The following is a 25,749-nucleotide window of genomic DNA, read 5'->3' as shown; positions in this document are numbered from 1 at the left end:
AATCTTTTACAACACCATGGTTAGGGCCTAGTGCAGCTGGATTTGTATAGTGGCTAGCACCGTCCCCGAAGCCAGTCTGGGGGTGGAGCTTAGTGGGTGAGGTGTCTGAGGTGAGTGGGAGGAGCTGAGTTGACAGTGTCAGTTAGTGGTGTGGCGAGGAGGCGACCGGAGCATAGAGACCCGGGGGTCCTGCTTGACCCAGGTGCCACAGAAGAGGAGGATCCTAGAGACACAGGAGTGCGGGAAGCACCCGTGGGCTTGTTCCACAGAACACCGGGTGGAAGAATATGGCCGCAAAAATGGGGACCCGGATCCCAGACTAAAAGAAAACTAACGTACTCTTTAGTAACACCGGGGGCCTGAGTGGCTGCAAGCATCCAGGGCCGAAAATCAGCACACAAATCCGCTGGAAGGGGGCAACAGGGGATCAGGGGGCCAAGCAGGCAGAAAACCCATTGAAGGTCTGCGGCCCCTGGCTCAGTGTACTGTGTTCGGAGAGTCAGCGCAGTAGAGACGACCAGGAAAGGCACATCTGAGGTTTGCACCGGTATTGACCTCTGCGGCGGGAGCCCATCACGGTGGATCCCAGCATACTGCGGGTGACTGCCAACTTACTGTACACCTGTGGAACTGGTACTGTGAGTAAAGATTTTGACTTCAACCCCCAATGTCGTCTACATCCTTCCCGCGCCCTCTCATGATCCCTGGGCCTCAAGCTCTACCTGTGCAGAAGAATATCACCTCAGCTGCGCCATCAACATCTGCCCAAGGGAATACACACTGCAGCGGCGGTCCACATATCCGCAGTACCACAGGTGGTGTCATGAACTTTTACTTTTAACTACAACTGCCATCATCATAATCATCATCCCTATATTATTGAAAGACACCGTGAGGGTCACGGAACCGGGCCACGCCGCCACAACATCACTAGACTAGTCTGGCCTGGTAACAAGTACCCCCCTGCCCCTGGAGCTGGGCGTGTCACATTTAAGGGAAGATTAATTCAGGATTAAGAAGTTGTGGGTGGGGGAGGTGTATGGAAGGGAGGAGATTGGGTGTGCTCATATTATTGTACAAAACTCTGCCTTATAAAGATGATAAAGTTGGTGAGGGGAAGTGGCTCGGTTTGACATTAAAAGGTGCTGAAGGGGTAATCAGCGTGCATAATATATATGCCCCATAACACTGATCAAAGATTATTCTTTGATCAACTGCGCACGAGGCTGCAGCAGGGCAGAACTACATGGTGTCACGCAACACGTGTGGCGAGTGCGTTCCAATCAACTGAGGTCTAACGCATAACAAAATCACATCTAAAAAACACCACAGACAAGGGGGGAACACAATGACAATGGTGGGCTCTAACCTCACCTGAGCTGTCCCTACTCTCTTAGCCAGTCCCTATACAGTCTCCACAACTGTAACAGAGCAGCACCCAGGGTCCCTGAGAAACCCTATAGGGGCCCTGACTAGTGAGAGGCAGGTGAGGTTCACTAGACCCACTGCTGCACTAAAGAGACAATAGGGTAGGGGAGACAAACAGGGGATTAATAAACAAAATCAAAATAGAGAGGATTCGACTCCTGGAGACTCCACAGCAGCACCTTCCACCAAGCCGGCTTCGTTACAAATGGCTTTGCATAGTCAGTAAAGCTTACTGGGATACCTGGCTATTTAAGCCCAAGGTGGTGAGACTACAGAGCAGGTACAGCTGACCTTAGCTGCAGGAGCGCTGCTGGCAGGAAAAACTGCCATTTAACTACTTTTGTGCCAAAGGAAATGAAACAACATTTAAATGCAGAGTCCCAGATAGAGATAAGTGTCTCCAGTACTCAACCTGCCACTAGTCTCCAAAAACAAGGAGACAACCGTGACACAAGGGTGATAGTAGGTGGCAACTTTAGGCTATGTGCGCACGTTGCATAAATACATGCAGATACGCTGCGCTTTGTAGCGCAGCGTAACTGCATGCGTCCTGCGTCCCCTGCACAGTCTATGGAGATTGTGCAGGGGCCGTGCGCACGTGGCGTTTAAGAGCGCAGCGCTTCGGCTACTGCCGAAGCGCTGCGTAAAAAGAAGTGACATGTCACTTCTTTCCTGCGCTTTGCCGGCAGCTCCTGCTCTGTCTATGGGAGGAGCTGCAGGCAGAGCGCATGGAATCGGCTTTCACTACGGACATTTCTGCAGCGATTTAAAGCGCACATGTGCTCTTCAGATCACTGCAGAAATTTCTGCAGTGAACTGTACGCAACGTGCGCACATAGCCTTAAAGGGAACCTGTCACTAGAATTTTCGCTATGAAACTAAAAGAATCCCCTTCTGCAGCTCCTGGGCTGCATTCTAGAAAGGTTCATTTTGCTACTGGCTCCCCTTTCAGACCTAAATAAACACTTTATAAAATCTTACCTTTTGGTATGCTAATGAGATTTCCTGGCCACGCGGGCGGGCTGTATTGCATCCGTTATTCCCCCTCCTGCCACTGTCTGCCGTCCACAGTGCTCCTGAAGTCTCGCGCATGCCCAGTGGCACTATCCCGGGACTGAGCACTGTTCAAATCACCAGCGCCGGTGATCTTATTGCGCAGGCGCGAGATTATGGGCAGGTACTTGGATGACGCTGGTGATGACATTGTCATCACCAGCGTCATCCTAGTAGCCGCCCATAATCTTGCGCCTGCGCAATAAGATCACCGGCGCTCGCGATTTGAAAAGGGCTGTCCAGCAATAGTGCCACTGTGCATGCGTGAGATTATGGACGGCTACTTGGATGACGCTGGTGATGACAATGTCATCACCAGCGTCGTCCAAATACCCACCCATAATCTCGCGCCTGCGCAATAAGATCACCAGCGCTGGCGATTTGAACAGTGCTCAGTCCCGCGATAGTGCCACTGGGCATGCTGGGCATGCGCGAGACTTCAGGAGCACTGTCGAAGATGTGGGCGGCGGCCTCATCTATGTGTCAATCAACACTGGGGGACGGCGAACAGCGGTAGGGAGGGGGAATAACGGACGCAATACAGCCCACCCCCGTGGCCAGGAAAGCTCATTAGCATACCAAAAAGTAAGATTTTATAAAGTGTTTATTTAGGTCTGAAAGGGGGACCCAAGATGAACCTTTCTAGAATGCAGCCCAGGAGCTGCAGAAGGGGATTCTTTTAGTTTCATAGCGAAAATTCTAGTGACAGGTTCCCTTTAACATCACGTTCTCAGTAGAAGAGGATAGAACAGTGATAGGTGGGTTGAGAGAAAAGGTGAACGGGAAACCAACAATCATAGCAGAACTTATGGCTGATGCGGACTTGAATGATGTCTGGAGAAGAGATTCGCCCAGTATACGTTCTATTCACATCCACATCAAACATGATCCAGAATTGACTTTTGTTGGTGAGTCGGGACCTATTAGATAGATGTAGGCAGGATTTTACTGAGGTGTCTGGGCCCACGGGGAATTGATACCTAGGGTCTAATGTACAGCTATATGCAAGTACCTGTTAGCCACTATCCCCATTACAATGGAGCATCAACAGTAAGGCCTCATTCACACATCAGTATTTTTGATCAATATTTCATCAGTACTTGCATGGGAAAACCAGGAGTGTCTCCATAACAGAGAACAGATGTTTCAATTACTGTTTTCATCTGTGAGTTCCTGGCTTTGGCATATGAACACTGATGCAAAAATACATGTGAATGAGGCCTAAAACACAGGTGGCTTCTGCACATCTACAGTGGTAACATAAGGGTTCAAAACTTGGACAATAAAGACACAAGACATTAGAAGAATCGACGCCTTTAAAATGTGGTGTTGAAGTAAGGATGTTATCAATACCTTGGATGGCAAAAAGAACAAACAAATCCATTTTGGAACAAATTAAGCCAAAATATGTCACTCAAAGCAAGGATCACCAAGCTACGATTTGCCTACTTTTGACACATTATACAAAGAGAGGAATCACTGGAGAAGAACATCATGTTCAGAAGAATAGAAGGAACAGGATGAAGAGAAAGATTAGCCACCCGATGGCTTGGTACAATCAAAATAATGGCGGCGAAGACCATGGTGGACCTATCTAGGCTTGCACAAGATCAATCATCCAAGTCGCGATCGCTGTAGATCAATCAGAAGGTTGTTAAAAGAAAAACGAAAAGGCATCTTTTCCAGAACCTTTGTACTACCAGTAACATGGAAATACAGTTTCCTTTAAGAGATGACAGAGCGGAGTTGGGATTTGTTTTTTTGTGGGTTGAAGCTTTCATAAGTAGCATTATGAGCTACATAATATTTTGGATCACTTAGAAGGCTCGGGTAACATGTATCCTGTCTCTACACTGAGCCATTACAGAGGCGGTTTCCATTTCAATCTCTGAAATATGTGATTCAGATGAAACCCCAGATGAAATCATTCCCTATAATGAGGCAGCAGAGTTACTCTGGACTCCACCTGTCCTCTGTTCAGCGGTGTCTGTCTTTACAGTGGTGCATCAAACTGTGGTCAACTATGCTTTTGTGTACGTCTAAAAAGACGAACACCACTGGATAATAAACCAGACAGAGTCTAAAGTGACTCCATCTGCCTCATTGTAGTAAATCTTCCATCTGGGTTTTATTTAAAACATGTTTTTCAGAGATTTACACAGAAACCCCAATGTAAGTGCTCAAAGGTTTTTTGCATCACTGAATTTTGAAAGCTATAGTTTTTTTATTTTTCTGCCAACAGAGTCAAGTTAGAGCTTGTTTTTTATGGGATGAGTTGAAGTTTTTGCTTCCATTTTGGGCCACATAATATTTTTTTGATCACTTTCTATTCTTCTTTTTGTAAGGCAAAATCAAGAAGAAACAACAATTTATTATTTTTTTACACCATTCACCATGTAATAAAAGTGATGACAGCTTTATTCTTCAGGTCAGTTCGATAACAGCGATACCACATTTATATATATATATATATTTTTTTAATGTTTTGCTGCTTTTATACCATCAAAACTATTTTAGAGAAAAAAACATTTTTGCATTACTGTAGTCTGAGAGTTATAGCCTTTTTATTTTTTTTCACTGATGGAGCTGTACGGCAGCTTGTTTTTTGTGGGACAAGATGATATTTTCAGCAGTACCATTTTTATTCATGTATAACTTTTTGATTGCATTTTATCCAGTTTTTTTAACTACTTTAAAGTGACAGTTTTACAGATTGGTTTGTTATGGCTATGGCGATTCCAAATATGTGTACTTTTTTTCATAAATATACATATTTATTGGAATTTTTTTCTTTTTTTTGTTCTTTATTTTCAGATTTTTAAAAAATATATATTTTTTTTACTTAGTCCCTCTATGGGACATTACCTTTTTCCAACCTGATCGCAGCTGTACTTCATTGCAATGCACGATCATTGCAATACAGTTATAGCTGTCAGGGCAGCACTGCCAGAAGCATCTGGGATCACCCCAGATGCTTTCAGTAGCTTGGTGACCCAGAGGTTATCATGATTACCTTGAATCTCCATGGCAATATTCAGGCCCTTGCAATCACATATTGAGGGCACTGATTGGAGGAGAGAGGGAGCACTATCCCTCTCCCCTAAATGCTGTGATCAATATCAATCTTCTGAGGGCGTGGCCTGCTTGCTAATGGCACCGGTCACCTAGCTGCTGAGCTCCAGCCACCTCGACTCCTAACCGGCTCACTGCGGCTCACCAGTGGCACCAATCTCTCTGCACACGGGGGGAAAGTGCTGCGGAGGTACCCAGGAACGTGGCATGCCAAGGGGAAAGTCCCAGAAGAAGCCGTCCCCGGCGAAAGTTACAGACTTCTTCTCCAGCACGGGACGAGGGAAAATGGCAGCAGCATCCTCCTCCACAGCTTCCTCACGCTCATCCAGGAGGGGATCCACAGCAGGCCCAGACTTGGACACAGACGCTGCAGATATACCGCTTACCAAAGGTACCATGCAGAAACTGCTCAGTGCCCTCCGCTCATCACTGCAGCAGGATTGGAAAGATATGGTGGCTGAGCTGAGGGGGAGATATCACTGCCATAGGCAGCCGCACAGCACATTGAAACTAAAATGCAGGAGCTGACAAAGTCACACAATAGCCTCATTGATGCCAATGCAGCACTGGAGGAACAAGTGCAAAAGCTCCATACCAAGGTCTTGGATTTAGAGGACAGGTCCCGCAGAAACAACATAAGAATCAGAGGAATTCCAGAGGCCATACCAGACAAGGGGCTGCAGAGCTTTCTAGGCTCCTTGCTGCAGGAGCTGCTCCCAGACCTGTCTGCAACTGATTTCCTGGTGGACAGAATACACAGAGTCCCTAAGCCTAAATCCCTCAGTGCTGATGCCCCCCGGGACACTTTGGCTCGCCTGCACTTTTACAAGACCAAAGAAGCCCTGCTGCAAGCCCTGAGAAGGAGGCCGCCTCTGTCTGAGCAATTCCGGCACCTGTCCATTTTTCCGGATCTGTCTGCAGGAACCCTGGCAAAAAGGAGGGAATTTGCCCCTTATACCAAAATTCTCAGGGATGAAGCTATATCCTATAGATGGGGTTTCCCTGTAAAGATCCTGCTTTTCCGTGCAGGAAACACCCACGTCTGCCATTCCCCACAACAGTTGGCAAAGCTCCTATCCTCATGGAACATGGCAAATCTCCCGGCCAGATCTCCAAGAGCCACAGGATCATCCCAAAGGGATAAAGTGAATGAAGATTGGTCCGTCGCGTGAGTTATGTGATATGTCTGAGTCGCGGCTGAAACTTAGTTGCTACTTTTAAGGTCCGCTGGTTCTGTTTAACCAGGACCCTGAGCCCCATGGCGGTACATTTCCACCATACCGCAGGCCCCCTTTTTGGGCTTTTTTCTATGTGGACTGATGCTCCCTACATCAGTAATGTTAGTGATGTTAATGTTGTCAGTGTTACCTCTTTCCTGCCTAACCTTCCTTTCTCCCCCCGCAGCTCTAGGCAAGAGACTTTTTTTCATGTACAATGGTACTGAACTGTATGTCTATAAATGTTAGGGGCCTGAACTCGCCGGCCAAGAGATCCATGTTTTGGCGGGAAGTGGTTAAATCCAAATGTGACGTGATTTGTGGTCAAGAGTCTCATCTCCTCCAGGGGGACTCGCACAGGTTAAATAATGCTAAATTTCCTTTCATACTGCTGGCTTGTGGGAAAAAAAAAAAGGCTGGAGTATTCATTTGTGTAAAAAATACTGTTGCGTTCACACTACATTCCCAACATTTAGACCCTGAAGGTAGATACGCCATTATTAATTGCTCCATAAATGGATCTAAGTATACTATTGCAACCAGGGCTGTATTTTGCCTTCGTGCTGCCCTAGGCACTTTAAGTGGTCGCGCCCCTTATTGACAACGTAAAACTGAGTTTTCGCACACGACATCTGTTTAAGGCAGATCTACTCTGTAAAACACTTTAAGGCTATGTGTGCACGTTGCGTACAGTTCACTGCAGAAATTTCTGCAGCGATCTGAAGAGCACATGTGCGCTTCTAATCGCTGCAGAAAATGTCCGTAGTGAGCGCCGATTCCATGCGCTCTGCCTGCAGCTCCTACCATAGACAGAGCAGGAGCTGCCGGCAAAGTGCAGGAAAGAAGTGACATGTCACTTCTTTTTACGCAGCGCTTCGGCAGTAGCCGAAGCGCTGCGCTCTAAAGCGCCATGTGCGCACGGCCCCTGCACAATCTCCACACCATCCCCACTTATATACTGTGACTGTCACACTGCCCCTAATAAACTACACACTGCCCTCCCTTATAAATTATACCCACCACACCTTCCTCAATTATGAAATATGATCTGCACATTGTCCTCACATCATGCTGCCCCCTCCTCACAGTGTCCCATGCATGCTGCCCCCTCCTCACAGTGTCCCATGCATGCTGCCCCCTCCTCACAGTGTCCCATGCATGCTGCCCCCTCCTCACAGTGTCCCATGCATGCTGCCCCCTCCTCACAGTGTCCCATGCATGCTGCCCCCTCCTCACAGTGTCCCATGCATGCTGCCCCCTCCTCACAGTGTCCCATGCATGCTGCCCCCTCCTCACAGTGTCCCATGCATGCTGCCCCCTCCTCACAGTGTCCCATGCATGCTGCCCCCTCCTCACAGTGTCCCATGCATGCTGCCCCCTCCTCACAGTGTCCCATGCATGCTGCCCCCTCCTCACAGTGTCCCATGCATGCTGCCCCCTCCTCACAGTGTCCCATGCATGCTGCCCCCTCCTCACAGTGTCCCATGCATGCTGCCCCCTCCTCACAGTGTCCCATGCATGCTGCCCCCTCCTCACAATGTCCCATGCATGCTGCCCCCTCCTCACAATGTCCCATGCATGCTGCCCCCTCCTCACAGTGTCCCATGCATGCTGCCCCCTCCTCACAATGTCCCATGCATGCTGCCCCCTCCTCACAATGTCCCATGCATGCTGTCCCCTGCTCACAATGTCCCATGCATGCTGCCCCTCCTCACAATGTCCCATGCATGCTGTTCCCTCCTCACAATGTCCCATACATGCTGTTCCCTCCTCACAATGTCCCATGCATGCTGCTCCCTCCTCACAATGTCCCATGCATGCTGCTCCCTCCTCACAATGTCCCATGCATGCTGCTCCCTCCTCACAATGTCCCATGCATGCTGCTCCCTCCTCACAGTGTCCTATGCATGCTGCCCCCTCCTCACAATGTCCCATGCATGCTGCCCCCTCCTCACAGTGTCCCGTGCATGCTGCCCCCTCCTCACAATGTCCCGTGCATGCTGCCCTCCTCAGTGTCCCGTGCATGCTGCCCCCTCCTCACAATGTCCCATGCATGCTGCCCCCTCCTCACAATGTCCCATGCATGCTGCCCCCTCCTCACAGTGTCCCATGCATGCTGCCCCCTCCTCACAGTGTCCCATGCATTCTGCCCCCTCCTCAGTGTCCCATGCATGCTGCCCCCTCCTCACAGTGTCCCATGCATGCTGCCCCCTCCTCACAGTGTCCCATGCATGCTGCCCCCTCCTCACAGTGTCCCAAGCATGCTGCCCCCTCCTCACAGTGTCCCATGCATGCTGCCCCCTCCTCAGTGTCCCATGCATGCTGCCCCCTCCTCAGTGTCCCGTGCATGCTGCCCCCTCCTCACAGTGTCCCGTGCATGCTGCCCCCTCCTCACAGTGTCCCGTGCATGCTGCCCCTCTCCATGAGCTCCTAATGCTGCCTTCCTCTTTTCCATAATGACACCTCCATGCTGCCCCACTCATCATACTAAGACCACCACACTAGCGCTTATGCTGAGACCCACACACACACACACACACACACACACACACACACACACTACCCCACTCTTGATATTGACTCCCCCTACATTGTTCCACTCCATACTGAGCCCACACATGCTGCCCCTTCTCCATAATGAGCTCCCAATGCTGCCCCCCTCTTATTCTGAGTCCTTACACTCCCCCCCCATCGATATTGTCATTGCTCTACTCTACCCCTCAACCCTTGTCCTCTGTCTCTAGCATTGGCCCCTCTCTCCCATTCCCCCAGCAGCAGCCTCTCTCCCCCCGCCTCCAGCAGCCTCTCTCCCCTGCCTTCAGCAGCAGCCTCTCCCCCAGCATCAGCCTCTCTCCCCCCAGCCTCCCCCAGCATCAGCCTCTCTCCCCCCAGCCTCCCCCAGCATCAGCCTCTCTCCCCCCAGCCTCCCTCAGCATCAGCCTCCCTGCTCCCAGCTTACCCCAGCATCAGCCTCTCTCCTCCCAGCCTCCACCAGCATGAGCCTCCTCCAGCATCAGCCTCTCTCCTCCCAGCCTCCCCCAGCATGAGCCTCCTCCAGCATCAGCCTCTCTCCTCCCAGCCTCCCCCAGCATGAGCCTCCTCCAGCATCAGCCTCTCTCCTCCCAGCCTCCCCCAGCATCAGCCTCCCTGCTCCCAGCATCAGCCTCCCTCCTCCCAGCCTCCCCCAGCATCAGCCTCCCTCCTCCCAGCCCCCCTCCTCCAAGCCTCCCCCAGCATCAGCCTCCCAGCCTCCCTGAGCATCAGCCTCCCTCCTCCAAGCCTCCCCGTCCCAGCATCAGCCTCTCTCCCCCAGCCTCCCACAGCATCAGCCTCCCCCAGCATCAGCCTCCCTCCTCCCAGCATCAGCCTCCCTCCTCCCAGCCTCCCCCAGCATCAGCCTCCCTTTTCCCAGCCTCCCCCAGCATCAGCCTCCCTTTTCCCAGCCTCCCCCAGCATCAGCCTCCCTCAGCATCAGCCTCCCCCAGCATCAGCCTCCCACAGCATCAGCCTCCCCCAGCTTCAGCCTCCCGCCTCCCCCAGCATCAGCCTCTCTCCTCCCAGCCTCCCCCAGCATCAGCCTCTCGCCTCCCCCAGCATCAGCCTCTCTCCTCCCAGCCTCCCCCAGCATCAGCCTCTCTCCTCCCAGCCTCCCACAGCATCAGCCATCCTCCTCCCAGCCTCCCCCAGCATCAGCCTCCCTCCTCCCAGCCTCCCCCAGCATCAGCCTCCCTCCTCCCCCAGCATCAGCCTCTCTCCTCCCAGCCTCCCCCAGCATCAGCCTCTCGCCTCCCCCAGCATCAGCCTCTCTCCTCCCAGCCTCCCCCAGCATCAGCCTCTCTCCTCCCAGCCTCCCACAGCATCAGCCTCCCTCCTCCCTCAGCATCAGCCTCCCTCCTCCAAGCCTCCCTCAGCATCAGCTTCCCTCCTCCAAGCCTCACCCTCCCAGCTTCCCCCAGCATCAGCCTCTCTCCTCCCAGCCTCCCCTAGCATCAGCCTCCCTCCTCCCTCAGCATCAGCCTCCCTCCTCCAAGCCTCCCTCAGCACCAGCTTCCCTCATCCAAGCCTCACCCTCCCAGCCTCCCCCAGCATCAGCCTCTCTCCTCCCAGCCTCCCCCAGCATCAGCCTCCCCCAGCCTCAGCCTCCCTCCTCCCTCCTCCCCCAGCCTCAGCCTCCCTCCTCCCTCAGCCTCCCTCCTCCAAGTCTCCCTCAGCATCAGCTTCCCTCCTCCAAGCCTCCCCCTCCCCCTCCCAGCCTCCCCCAGCATCAGCCTCCCTCAGCATCAGCCTCCCTCAGCATCAGCCTCCCCCTCCCAGCCTCCCCCAGAATCAGCCTCTCTTCTCCCAGCCTCCCCCCCAGCCTCAGCCTCTCTCTCCCCCCAGCCTCAGCCTCTCTCTCCCCCCAGCCTTAGCCTCTCTCTCCCCCCAGCCTCCCCCCCAGCCTCAGCCTCTCTCCCCCCAGCCTCAGCCTCTCTCTCCCCCCAGCCTCCCCCCCAGCCTCAGCCTCTCTCCCCCCAGCCTCAGCCTCCCCCCCAGCCTCAGCCTCTCTCCCCCCAGCCTCCCCCCCAGCCTCTCTCCCCCCAGCCTCAGCCTCCCCCCCAGCCTCAGCCTCTCTCTCTTCCCAGCCTCCCCCCAGTCTCAGTCTCTCTCTCTTCCCAGCCTCAGCCTCTCTCTCTTCCCAGCCTCCCCTCAGCCTCTCTCTTCCCAGCCTCTCTCTTCCCAGCCTCAGCCTCTCTCTCTTCCCAGCCTCCCCTCAGCCTCTCTCTTCCCAGCCTCTCTCTTCCCAGCCTCAGCCTCTCTCTCTCTTCCCAGCCTCCCCCCAGCCTCTCTCTCTTCCCAGCCTCCCTCTCTTCCCAGCCTCGCCCCAGCCTCTCTCTCTTCCCAGCCTCCCCCAGCCTCAGCCTCTCTCCCCCCAGCCTCCCCTTGCATGATTACAGTGGACAAAAAAGAGGCATCGCAATTTGCAACGATCATCAACTAACCTGTAAGGAGCCCATACATTCTAGGCTCTGCCTCTGCCTTACCTGCTCCTGTGCTCGCCGCCCTGCTCTGGCTGGCTCCTCTTCTGCCTTGCTCCAGCTGCAGACGCGTCCTCCTCCGCGGCGTGTGTCATCTGCAGGATTGGACGCTGCAGCATGGGGCAGTGAGCTGACTGTCCCCGGAAGTGCAGGCCATGGAACTTCCGGGGTTAGTCAGCTCACTATGCCTGGCGCCCGCCATGTATTTAAATAGCCAGCAGAAGTGCTCCTGTCCTCCCCCCTCCCCCCGGAACACAGCCGAGTGTAACGGAGGGAGGGACGGGGGGCGGGGATGTAAAAAAAAAAAAAAAAAAAAAAAAAAAAAAAAAATTTATATATATATTTTTTTTTTTTTTTTTTTTTTTTTTTTGCTGCCAGAAAGTGCCGCCCCCCGCAACGTGCCGCCCTAGGCACGGGACCACGGGTGCCTAGTGGCAAATACGGCCCTGATTGCAACCCTTTACGCCCCCAACTCTGGTCAGATCAGCTTTCTGCGGAGGTTTCTTTCCAAGCTTTCATCCGTTACAGAGGGTAAGCAAATAATCTGCGGGGATTTTAACATGTTAATGTCCAGCACTCTGGATTGCTCCAATACTGCTGTAAAGAGGAAGGAAATGAGCACAATAATTTCAGAAAGGCATCTCCATGATATATGGAGATACCAACATGCAAATGAGAGGGACTACACATTCTTCTCACCTCGGTTCACCTCATACAGCAGATTGGACTACTTTCTGGTTGAAAGCTCACTTATTTTGGATTGCTCAGATTCAAAAATTGGACTTATAGCTTGGTCGGACCATGCCCCCATATACCTGACAGTCCAGGAGCAAAGCCGCACGCCCGTTTTTACCCGGTGGCGCATGAATGACTCCCTCCTGGCCTGTAGACAAATCTCTGAGGAGTTGCAGGCCGACCTCGCAGAGTTTTTTAAATTTAATGACAACAAGGAGGTGACAGAGGAAACGCTATGGTCTGCACACAAGGCCTTTATTAGGGGGTCATTCATCAAAATTGCCACTAGGGACAAAAGGAGGCGTCAGGCAACTTCCAAAGCTCTACTGTCCCACATAGCGCTTTTAGAAGCCCACAATAAATCTGCCCCAAACATGTCAACATCTGACGAACTCAGGAAACTAAGAACACAGCTCCGCCAATTGCTGATGGTAGACTATGAGAAAAATTTAAGATCCCTCAAACAGCGGTACTATATGATGGGTGACAGGGCGGGTGCCTTACTAGCCAGGAGGGTTAAAAAACGAGAAATGCAAAACAAAATTGAATACCTCGTGACGGGTTCTAATGCCACAATACGCAACCCAACGGAAATAGCCAATGCATTCGCTGATTTTTATCAGTCTCTCTACAACCTTAAAAATGACCCCACTGCCCCAAAGCCTACCCAATCGGCAATTAATTCCTTCTTAAACAATATTAATCTTCCTCGGTTATCTACAGTACATCTAGAGCAACTAAATTCCCCTTTCTCCCTGGAAGAGGTTCGCCAGGCGGTGATCACAGCCAAAAGAAATTCAGCTCCAGGCCCAGACGGCCTCACTAACTCCTATTATAGGCAATTCACTGAAACCCTGTCTCCTTTCCTCCTGAGACTTTTCTCCTCTTGGCGAGCCACAGCAGATATTTCACCAAATAATCTAGAGGCCATTATAACTTCCCTGCCAAAGCCAGGAAAACCCCCTACATCACCAGGAAACTTCAGGCCAATATCCCTCCTAAACTGCAACTTAAAATTGTACGCCAAAATAATCTCAGCTAGAATACATAAAGTCCTTCCATCACTGATTTCCCCGGATCAAGTGGGGTTTGTGGCGGGGAGGCAGGCGAAAGATGGGACGAGACGTATGCTGGACCTGATTGCGGTGGCTGAGGGGAGGAAAATCCCCAGTGTATTCCTGTCCTTGGACGCAGAGAAGGCGTTTGACAGGGTGCACTGGTGATATCTGAAATCTGTACTGGCCAAGTTTGGATTTGAAGGCCCCATACTTACCGCCATAATGGCACTATACTCTAACCCTAACGCCAAAGTTCTGGCATCCGGATTTATATCTCGGAGTTTTGAATTATCCAATGGGACACGCCAGGGGTGTCCGCTCTCCCCTATCATCTATGCCCTTGCTATAGAGCCTCTGGCGCAGACTATCCGTGAATGCCCTCGGATCTCGGGGATTCGAGTGGGGAGTACAAACCATGTGATCAGTCTATATGCGGATGATGTGATTTTATCCTGCACTAATGTAGAGGTGTCCCTAAAACACGTAATGGAGATCCTGTCCTCCTTCGCTCAAGTCTCGTATTACAAGCTTAATATTACCAAGTCCTTAATTTTTCCGCTCTTCCTGCCCGCCTCAACTAGAGCCACTCTTTCTCATCTTTACCCTTTCAAATGGGAAGACGAGGGTATCCCCTACCTGGGTATTATACTGGCCCCGCTACACTCCGTGATCCGGAAAAATCTGCTGACCCTGCACACCTCACTGGATAGAGAACTTACTCGCCTTTCTCTTCTCCCGCTCTCTTGGGTGGCGAGAATGCAGACCTTTAAAATGATCTGCCTCCCAAAAATTATCTACTTACTTCGGTGCCTGCCCCTAACAATTCCGCAACGGTATCTCACCAAAATTCATTCGCTAATGAGTAAATTTATATGGGCTGGGAAAAAACCTAGAATAGCCCTGAGATGCATGCATGCCCCGTTAAGTGGTGGAGGAATGGGTATTCCTAATATTCTAACATACCACAGAGCCGCTATCCTGGAACCGGCTCGAGATTGGTGGAAGAATGATTCAGACTTAAGATGGTTACAGATTGAGTACACCTGGGCACAGGTCCACTCCCCTAAACAATTCATAGACTCCCTGCTCCTAACCCCTTCGCCCCCCGGCGATCTTCTACCCACCACAGCAGCTCTAAAGAAAGCTTGGTCCTTGTGGAGCAAGCCAGTGTCACATGCTTTAGGTCCCAGCATTCCCCTTAGATCGCTAGAAGCCTTCATTCCGAACTTGAATCTTGCCGCCTGGACACGTGGAGGTCCAATCACCCTAGCAGATCTCTATAGAGAAGGCGTCCTACTCCCGTACTCAGAAATGTGTGATAAATTTAACCTTCCCCGACACAGTCTATTCCAGTTTTTTCAAATACGTCACTTTCTTCAGTCCGCTCCTCATCTCCCGGCTCCCACGACAGCTGACCACGCCTCAATTAAAAAATTCTTTCAAAATAGCACAATCAAAGGCCTTTCATATATCCATAATATGCTAAACTCCCCACAACCGGACAAACAATTGCCGTATATGCTCAAATGGGAAAAAGATCTAGCTTCTCCGCTTCCGCCGCAAGAATGGTTCGCGGCCTCAAAATGGATCCACAAGTTCTCTTCTTGTCTCAATCATATAGAGCAATTAAAAAAGGTTCATCTGAGGTGGTACAACTCCCCTACTAAACTGGCTTCTTTTTCCCCACATGTGTCACCACTGTGCTGGAGGGGCTGCAACCACAGGGGCACCTTATGTCATATGTGGTGGTTTTGCCCTAAGTTATCTAACTTCTGGCAGGAGGTGTTCAATCTAATCCATGAGGTTACTAGTCTCCGCCTTTCTCCAAACCCAACCTTAGCGGTGCTACACATTGGCTTAGATGGGATCCCGGATCTTTTAAAAAACATCATTTCTCACATTCTCATAGCTGGCAGGTACTGTGTGGCATACAAGTGGAGGTCGGTGAGCCCCCCTACAAAAAGAGATCTAATTGAGAGGATCAACCTACACTGGCTATACGAAACCAACTTGGCCCCCAACCTAGAGAAGAGAACGGTGAGACTTAAACAATGGCACCCGTGGGCCACTTCCCTTTATGCAACGGCCCTCCCCCAGATACCGACACCTACACCATAAATAAATTGATTATGCCTAAGAATGTCTTGTAGAGCTGCTTCCCCCACCCCCTCTCTTTCCCCCCTCCCTCCCTGCTCCTATGTTCAGGTTGTTGTTGTAAGGGGTATTTAATGTCCCAGATTGATATTCTGATAATGGCTCGAGGCTATTCCACCTCTTGCTACTCAATGCTCCTGTTCTTGATGTTGTTGTATGAGAAGTTTGTATTTTTCTGAAAACTCAATAAAAACCTTTATGATAAAAAAAAAAAATATCAATCTTCTCATTTAGGGGTTAAACAGCCAGGCACAGCGTTGGGATCGTTCCTGGCTGTGAAAGCTGGGGATCGGCTTCTGTGACCCTGCAACTATCAGGACATACTGGGTATATCCTTAGTGAGGAAGTACCCAACAAGCAGGATGTACCCAGTATGTCCAATGTCTGAAGGGGCTAATATGTTGTAGCACAGCCGTTTGAGGCAAACAATGCAAATAATTTCTTTAACTCTCAATGAGATTTCTGCACTGTCATAGGCAGTGCTTTTTTTGCAAGAAAATATTTGCTGGTACGCATCTCTGAGACGCGGGGAGGGGGGCTGTTAGGCGCCGGGGCAGCCAAAATTGAGGAGCGGGGGTGGGGGGAGGTAAGCCGGCGGCCGAGTTTGAGGGGTGGGAGGGAGTGCTGTCGTACTGCCGGGACATCCTGTGCACGGTTTACTACATACTACATATGGTACTGTATGCTGGACAGAGAGGCAGGGCAGGGGGTGCAGAACTACAAGGCTCAGCATACTCCATCCACTAGTGGTATGCAGGAGAGGCAGGGGGAGCAGAACTACAAGGCTCAACATACTCCTTCCACTAGTGTATGCAGGAGAGAGAGGCAGGGGGAGTAGAACTACAAGGCTCAGCATACTCCATCCACTAGTACAAGGAGAAGAGTTTTTCCAGCAATTGGTCCACGCAAATTTTTTCTTAAAATCCAGTATTCTTTATTTAAGACATATTAAAAAGTCCATAACATGGTCAGGAAGCCCAGAGATGAGAGGACGCGTTTCGATTGACCTGATCTTAGTCTGTCTCAGGTCGATCGAAACGCGTCCTCTCATCTATGGGCTTCCTGACCATGTTATGGACTTTTTAATATGTCTTGAATAAAGAATACTGGATTTTAAGAAAAATTTTGCGTGGACCAATTGCTGGAAAAACTCTTCTCCTTGTACTACCAGGATTTGCCGACCTTCCTTCCTTGCAATATCCACTGCATTTGGGTCTCCTACTAAGCAGGTGAGCTGGACACAACTTTTTTGCATGTCCATCCACTAGTGTATGCAGGAGAGCAGACAGCAGCTGCCGAACTACAAGGCTCAGCATCCTTCAGCCAATACTGTAAGCAGGAGTTTTTTGCCCAAAAACGTAAAATGTAAAAAAAAAAATAACGTGGGCTTTGCCATATTTTTGTATGCTAGCCAGGTACAGCAGGCAGGTACGGGCTGCCCCCAACCCCCAGCTGCCTATTTGTACCCGGCTGAGAGGCAAAAATATAGGGAAGCCCTTTTTTTAATTATTTCCTCAATTTCATGAAATACTTTAAGAAAAAAAAAATGATGTGGTCTTCGCACAAATTTTGTGTCCAGCCAGGTACAACTAGGCAGCTGGGGATTGGAATTTTCAGCGCATAGTGCCCAAGCTTTCTGGGCACCCCTGTTGCGAATTGCAGTCCGCAGCCTCCCCAGAAAATGGCGCTTTCATAGAAGCGCCACCTTCTGGCGCTGTATCCAACTCTTCCAGGGGCCCTGGAGCTTGGTGGCTCGCTGGGTAATAAGGGGTTAGGGACAGATGTATATTATCAACTGGCCCTAAGCCCGAAATTCATGGTGTCACCATGAATTTCTTGTAAAGATAAAAAAAACCCACAAGACAGAGAAAACATTTTTATTAGAAATAAAACACAACACAATTAGTGACTCCATCTTTATTGAAATAAAGAACCCCCCTCCGCAGTAATCCTGGGCCAAGGGTCCCGCGCCGTCCAATCCGGATCCAATATCATCTGATCGGTTTGCTGGAAGGCAAAGCGATCAGATGTGGTCAGGTTAAAGGACATGAATCACATCACAGATCAGCTGATTGTATAAACGGCTTTTATACAATCAGCTGATGCATCAGTGCAAAAAAAAAAACTACTCACCTGTCTGCAAAATCCCGGGACACGACTGATCGCTCCAGGAGCTGCCGGTAATCAGCTGCTGCAGTCACCTCAGAGCATCACCTGATCGCTTAAACCAGCTGGGCAGTAAAAAGCCAGCCCCGAAGCAGATCAGACGTGTCCCGGGAGGTTGCAGACTGGTAAGTGTGAGATTTTTTTTTCTAGTGTTCCCGCTTAGCAGCTGGGAGCGGACATGGCGTCAGTGGTAGCAGGGGGAAGCAGGGGGGAGGGTCGTTGGCAAGCACTGGAGGCCAGGGGGGGCGAGCACTGGAGGCCAAGCACTGGGGGCCGGGGGGGGGCACTGGGGGACCCGATCGCCGACGGCAGGAGCAGCACAGTAATTACAGGGCAGGTGGGAGGGAGCGGAGGTCGTGGGGGGGGGGTGAATCGAATGACGGGGGGCAACGGAGGTCAGGGGAGGGAGTGGAAAACAGCAGAGGGGAGCAAATACCTTACCGGATGGCAGCAGATCAGGGTGACCGGCCATGACCTTGATCTTCAGCGTCCATGAACATCTTGAAGAGGCACCCACCGCCCCTCCACATCTGATTGGAGGGATAGCGTCACATGGATGCTAGCTCCAATGAGATCGGAGGGGGGGGGGGGACACAGAGGTCACCCTGCTCCAGCCAATGGCTGATGATATAGCAAATTTACAAATTAGCCATATGGACAGAGCCAGTGGTGCTTATCCTCAGCGCGCTTCAGATTTTCCGGTACGCCGTACCGGCGCGTACCACCGCAAAAAAGCACTGGTCATAGGGTTTTTGGCTTACTCTTCATGAGCAAACATATCCAGCTGTCTCAGGTGTGAAGGTGCCTTCTCTAGACTGCATGTTTTATTTGCTGGCACAGATGTTCAATAGGATTAGACCAGGGAAGACCACCTCATGGAAGGCCAGCACATGGAAGGCCACCTCTGAAAAGTCCAAAGCTTTGCTATAAGCCATTTTTCAATGTTTTTATCTATTTTGGGTTTTTATCCTGTTGAAGGACCCATTACCTGCGACAAAGCTTTCTTACACTAGGCAGCACATTTCACTGCAGAATGCTTTAATAGTCTTGAGATTTCATTGTATCCTGCACTGATTCAAGACACCTTGTGCCAGATGCAGCAAAGCAACTTCAAAACATTCCCGAGCCTCCTTTATGTTTCACAGTAGGTACAATGTTCTTTTCTTTGTATGCTTCATTTCTGCAGCTATGAATATAGAGCTGATGTGACTTGCCAAAAAGCTCCAGTTTTGTCTCATCTGTTCAAAGGACATTCTCCGACATGCTTTGTGGCTTGTCAATATGTATTTTGAAAAATTACAGTCTTTTTTTATTATTTGCTTTAAGACAAGTCTCTCCTTAACTTTCTTTAGTCCTTCAGTGTGATGATACCAAACAGCAGAGTGACTACCGTACTTTTCAACATTTAAATAGGCTGATTGACTGATTACATTGGTTTGTAGACACCTGTGATGCTAGTTGCAGGACACAGTTTAGTTTACCATGTTCCAACTGTCTATTTTCTTGGGGTACCATCATTTTTGTCCAGGTCATTTTCATTATTTATTTATTTCTGTTGAACCACAATTTTAAAAGCAATGTCTGATTTTCATTAGTTGATATTTAGTAACTTTAAATTGAAAATTTTAATTGAAAATTCTTTTTTTTTTCCTCACTTTTTCAGAATAGAACCAATAATTTTGTTCACGTGTGTAAGATAGAATGAGCAATAAAGCTCAAATTACAATCAGACATAAAATCTAGGACTTCAATGTACACATCTACAAATAACATGTATAGAACCAATTTGATAAAAAGTTAAGCGCATAGGCAATATCTATTATATATAATACTTAGGAAAGTACTAAATTGTAAAGCACTGTAAAAAAATATATCAGAATTGTAGTATAAAATACAAACCCAACAAAAAAAACTGTTACATTAAAGGAAGTTAATAAAATGCTGGAGACTTCAAATAGACATTCCCAACTTACATAATGTGATTTCACTCGGACATGACTGACATTACTGTCTACAGAATGAGTTTGAGTGTCTAGCAGCTCATTCTGACAGGAGAGTTTGTTCATTTTTCATATCCTTTTTCCTTTTCTCTGTAGTCATAAATTAGCACAGAAGAGTTAAAGTGCACAAATCACCAGGATTTTCATATATAACCTAAAGCCAGTGCTATACTGGCACTGTCATGTTGATTCTATACCTACTTTTAGTTGTCAGCTTGGATGTATAGGTTTTGAAACACAAGCAAGTAAAGTTTCTAAAATGAGCAGCTTCTTGAATGACAACAGCTGCCAATCAACTGATAGCTAAGGTGGGTATTCATAGTTATCCCCTCCCCGTTATTTATGCTAATTCTAATATGGAATCGTTTTACTTTGTGACTAGAAGGACTTGTGCTGATATCATATCCATGTGACCAGAAGGGGCGGGGCCTCAGCCAACATAGCTGATACCAGGAAGCAACATTATATTTGTGTTGGCTGAGGCCTCACCCCTTCTGGTCACATGGGTATGACATAAGCACAGGTCTTTCTAGTCACAAAGTAAAACGATTCCAATAGTAGAATTAGCATAAATAAGAGGGGGGGATGGAAAGGTAGGGGCCAGGAATCACTATGAATACCCAGCCCAACTATCAGCTGATCGGCAGCTGCTGTCATTCAAAAAGCTACTCATTTTACAAACTTTACTTCCTTGTATTTCAAAACCTATACATCCAAGCTGACCACTAAAGGCATGTATAGACTCAGCCTGATAGTGCCAGTATAGCACTGGCTTTAGGTTATATAGGAAAATCCTGGTGATTGGTGCGCTTTAAGAAAAAGACAGATAAGAGAGTTACAAACTGTCTTGTCAGAACAATGTAGGTCATTTAAAGGGGCTGTTGGAGCACAATATACTGACGATCCATCCTTAGACCTTAGGATAGGTCATCAATATCAGATTGGTGGGTGTCAGACACCTGGTACCCCTAACTACTTTTTAGCTCTGTTCCTTTAGGGGAGAGCTGGGAACTATGATTTCAGTTTAGTTGCAGTAATTTACAAATACAATTCGATATATATATATATATATATATATATATATAGGGTCAAAAATTATCTCAAAGAATATTGAAAACCCCAGAATTATAAAATTATCCTTTATTATAACAAAGCTAAAATTGACTCACAGACACAATAAACACATTCAATGTCTTAACTGGGTTCAGCCAGTTAGGGGGTAAGTGAATAAATAGCAGTGCACAATTTATAAAGATATTCACATTATAGATATTAGAGGGTTTGTGTACAATTCATACTAATATTCGGTTTTTGTCCTCCAAACCCCTGCTAAGCTCCCTGCCAATCAATGGTATAGGAGCTGACTATAGAGACAAAAAGATTTTTCGTCTCTATGTCCAGTTCCAACCTTTACCCAGTTATAGACCTATAATATATAACCACAGATATCCAGATATCACCCCTAGTAAACCCTATTGATGTTTTCATTGACTGCTATTCAATATCCATATCACAGTCTTAATTCAAAAAAGACCCAGAGGAAAAACAGGGATGATCTTCAAAATTGGGTTCACCCTGGAATACCTTCAGGTTATTCCCAACAGAACCAACACCCAACATGTAGTGCAGACCCATCCATTGAACTATTGATTTAAATATCGTGCACACCATGAAATGCCAAAAGAGGTCACTCCCTACAGGACAGAGACTTAATATCGGCCTAAGACCGTCATCTGAACTGTTAATTTAGAAAAATTTCCATAGTAAAACAAACAAACACATATATGCCACAGATGGTATAAAATAAAAAGTCCAATAACCACAACTTGTTCCTTGATAGGATTCTTGATAGATGAATAATTTATCACACATCCACTGGAAATTATTCTGAAGGGAAATATTTTATGAATATCCTTCTTCACAGAGGTAGTTGATTTCAAAAGCGTGATATGTCGCAGGTTCCTTTTGGTAATGGTTAGACACTGTGCTTGATAGCTTCACACTCTTTAGGATACAATTTACACCTTACACCTCGACGCGTTTCCCCCCTTGTATGATAAAACCAAAGGGTTCATCAGGAGGTTTTATTGATCCATGAGTTTAATATCAATATTCAATATGGATCTAGAAAAGGGGGAGAGAAATATATACAGTCTCTCAGTATAGATGAAACATACTTCTTAATATATACATAAGAAGACTAATCCATTAAGGTCTTTAGCTATATAAGGCTATAAAATAGTCCCACTATTTTAGTGTTTAGGAAAAAAGATAGAAATTCCTGAAAATCAGGATAGTCCCCAAACCATTAGATACTGTGATTATCCCACTTCACATATATAAATGATCACTTCACCATTATAGGTCTACTCCATATAAAATAAAATGGAGAGCCCAAAGATACATATATATATATACCACTGTCGCCCCAAAACTACATAGGATAAACCCAGTCAGCTGATTCCAAATACACAAACAAGTACAACCAATGTCACTTACCCCAAACACCTCAGATAAAGTGTAGAGTGCCGGATAGGACCACTACATCGATAGTTCAGGGGTCCAAATAACATAGGACAGAATGAACTGGCAAAACGCCATGATAACGCCCGTCACGGAGAATCCCGGAATAAGGATACCAGCACGCCAGCCAGCAGCCACCCGGCAGCCTTTTAAATGAGAGCGGGAGCCTTTCTATTTCCGGTCCAATCCGCCCCCTACTATCCGTCAAGACCGCGCATGCACGCAGCCGCGTCACTCACACCGTCCCATAAACAAATTCAACACCACTCCCACATACCTCATCGAGGCCACTGCGCATGCACCGTACTACGCCATCCACGCAGCCACCAGTATTCACCAAGTCCAATCCGCCTCCTACTATCCGTCAAAACCGCGCATGCGCGCAGCCGCGTCACTCACACCGTCCCATAAACAAATCCAACACCACTCCCACATACCTCATCGAGGCCACCGCGCATGCGCCGTACTACGCCATCCACGCAGCCACCAGTATTCACCAAGCGGCTAAACGTAGATTCCCACAGTGCAGCACCGCGCATGCGCCCAAGGTATCAAATACACATAGACCACGATCAGGGGATGTTTATACAAGGCAAGATTCAAATTAGACCCACTGGCCATACAGAGCTCTCACAAATTCAGTAATCTCAAAACGAAGAATGAGAAAATTGTTTATTAACTGACTGCAGAAAAAATATAATAGGGGCTAAATAAGTGTATAAATATAAACCCTCTAACACTCAATTATAGTTTAGGAGACCTGAATGTATACATATCTATATATATATTATTGGATAGGGACAATCTACTAATCCTAAAAATTGGAGACATTAACACCCTAACAAACTTTAATAATACCCCTTCCATTATAGATTATTGACCTTTAGCTCACTATTACTTTTGATAAAAACCAAAACCCAATAACGGGGGTTTATATTACATTAAGTAAAACGATTCCAATAATAGAATTAGCATAAATAAGAGGGGGGGATGGAAAGGTAGGGGCCAGGAATCACTATGAATACCCAGCCCAGCTATCAGCTGATCGGCAGCTGCTGTCATTCAAAAAGCTACTCATTTTACAAACTTTACTTCCTTGTATTTCAAACCCTATACATCCAAACTGACCACTAAAGGCATGTATAGACTCAGCCTGATAGTGCCAGTATAGCACTGGCTTTAGGTTATATAGGAAAATCCTGGTGATTGGTGCGCTTTAAGAAGAAGACAGATAAGAGAGTTACAAACTGTCTTGTCAGAACAATTGCAGCATTTGCTTGTACCTGTCCCGCCCACAGCCATGACTCAGTCATGGGTACGGGATTGAAATAGACCAGGTGAGTGCTGCTAAGAGCAGTTCTACTATTCATATGTGAGGCCGTATGGCACATTTTATAAAAATGTTTTAGTGTAGGACTGCCTCAAATGAGATTTGCCGTGACGTGGCGAGGCAGCTCAAGAAATTGCAATTTTTTGCCAAAAATCTCAAAATTTTTATAATAAGTACAGTTTGGAATTGTTAGTGCTGAAGTGCACATTTAGTGCTGGCTTTTTGTTTTTCTTGTCAGAACAATGTAGGTCATTTAAAGGGGTTGTTGGAGCACAATATACTGACGATCCATCCTTAGACCTTAGGATAGGTCATCAATATCAGATTGGTGGGTGTCAGACACTTGGTACCCCTAACTACTTTTTAGCTCTGTTCCTTTAGGGGAGAGCTGGGAACTATGATTTCAATTTAGTTGCAGTAATTACAAGAAGTGGGTGGCAGGGTTCAAGGTTCTGCTTCTTCTCTTCCCTCTGTAGCTTTGCCTCTTCTGATTGGCTGCTGTGTATAAATAAGTCTATCATGGGCTTCCAAGAATGACATCAGAGGGTTCAGAGCTGGATTCTTTTACACCAATTTTGCAAAATTTTCTTAAAATACAGAATAACAGAATATTGGGAAATGTGACACTTGTATTGAGCCTGGAGCCTGAGATGGGCACATAGTATTATTATTAGTTGAGGACCCTCCTATAGATCTTGCAGTGGAGCCCTGTTTACAGGTTACCAACAATAACTGTGTATACTGGGTGCTAGATATGACAAGGGCCTTGCTTGATAAGATATAGACCATCTGATATGTAAACAAGACACAAAAAAATCACCTTATTTACCTTAATAGATCTGTACGTCTGCTAATAATTACCTTCTAGTACAAGACTTTATAAGCTGAAACTATGTGATTGATCGCACATTAGATATATTCGAGGTAATTATTGTGTTAGACTTTGACCAGTAATAAAATGAGCAGGAGGGGAGGGAAAGTGTGTGCACCAACAGATATTCTTACACTGGATACTGACAATATCAGAACAGGAACCTCCGATTCTCCAAGATACTATTCCTACTACAAGACCAGCTTTCAACAAGTTCAGGATCAAACTCCTGTTATATAGATAGTGAATAACGAAAGATGGAGAATCCACCGCAATAATCTGTGTATCTTTATACGAAGACTACAACGTGCAGGTATGTCTATCTTTGACCTTGCTTGTATACAGATATTTGATATAATTGCAGCCCTATATTCTGTATGTACATAAGAAGTTTAAGTTTTCACATATGTTTAGTATTTGGTGTAAGCAATGTAAAAGCAATAGAGGACTGGGACCACCTAAGCCTTTCATGCTGATCTAGTGCATTGATACAATTTAATGTGGGTTATTAAGGCTTACTGTCCAGTCCATAGTCCTCAAATGTGATCTCTGTGCTACTTTTGGAATAGACGTCATCCATACCCGCACAGCTGCTAACGTAGCACCTAGCCCTGCCCAGCTCCACCCGAGCTGCCTGTCACTGGGAAAGACGCAGTATCAGCTTAATCCACCATTCTTTTACAGAATAAGGCTGGGTTTATATATATTGTAGCCACACTTAATTGGCTCTGTTGCGGCTTCCTGAAGTCCTGAAAAATGGTATTCACACATATCCACCGACAGGGCCATTGACTATTATTAGCAGATGGAGTCACTTTATGCTCTCTTTGACCTCATTTTGGGCAGTATTCCCCTTTTTCAGGCAGGCACAAAAATATGGTCTATTGCATTTTTGTGTTTGCCTAAAAAAGGCAAGTACTGTTCAAAATTAGGTCGAATGTGACTCCATCTACTTCATTAAATAGAAGCTGCCAGCTCGATTTTGTAATATAATGTAAAGGCATGGCCGTAATGGCGCTGTAATACTGATCACATCAATACCTTTGGTGGAGAAATCCGCTTTGTGGTTCTTCTTTAATCATCATTTGAAGTTTTCTGCTAATTATATTTTGGTGCACAGGGGCCGG

The sequence above is a fragment of the Anomaloglossus baeobatrachus genome, chromosome 1 (assembly GCF_048569485.1).
Source record: "Anomaloglossus baeobatrachus isolate aAnoBae1 chromosome 1, aAnoBae1.hap1, whole genome shotgun sequence".
NCBI lineage: Eukaryota > Metazoa > Chordata > Amphibia > Anura > Aromobatidae > Anomaloglossus > Anomaloglossus baeobatrachus.
This window is presented reverse-complemented; position numbering follows the sequence as displayed.